Source organism: Seriola lalandi, unplaced genomic scaffold (genome assembly GCF_002814215.2).
Source record: "Seriola lalandi dorsalis isolate HSWRI2012SDOR001 ecotype SW California unplaced genomic scaffold, Sedor1 jcf7180002054584, whole genome shotgun sequence".
Lineage (NCBI taxonomy): Eukaryota > Metazoa > Chordata > Actinopteri > Carangiformes > Carangidae > Seriola > Seriola lalandi.
This window is the reverse complement of record NW_019525137.1, coordinates 2,989-3,293: the sequence shown is the minus strand read 5'-3', so window position 1 is coordinate 3,293 and position 305 is coordinate 2,989.

The window sequence follows — 305 nt, the reverse complement described above, 5'->3', positions numbered from 1 at the left end:
AATGTCTGGTTAATAACAAGAGGTTTGTGATAGGATGGAAAGCCGACGATTGTTGGAAAGAGGAGAATCTAAGCTTTACAATGAGGTATGAGACAGATAAAGTTTAAGCACTTCCACTTCATTGTTTTCTGTACAGAGATTTCTTACATTTACAAAGTGCACCAATACTGTACAAATAAAAAGAGCAAAGTCTAACAATGTCCTTGTAGACTTGAATACAGGCCATGAAAAAGCAGGCCAGGTGGATGGCTGCAGAAAGTCTAAGAGAGCCAAGCGAGGCCCAGGCCCTCTCCCCGAAAAGACTT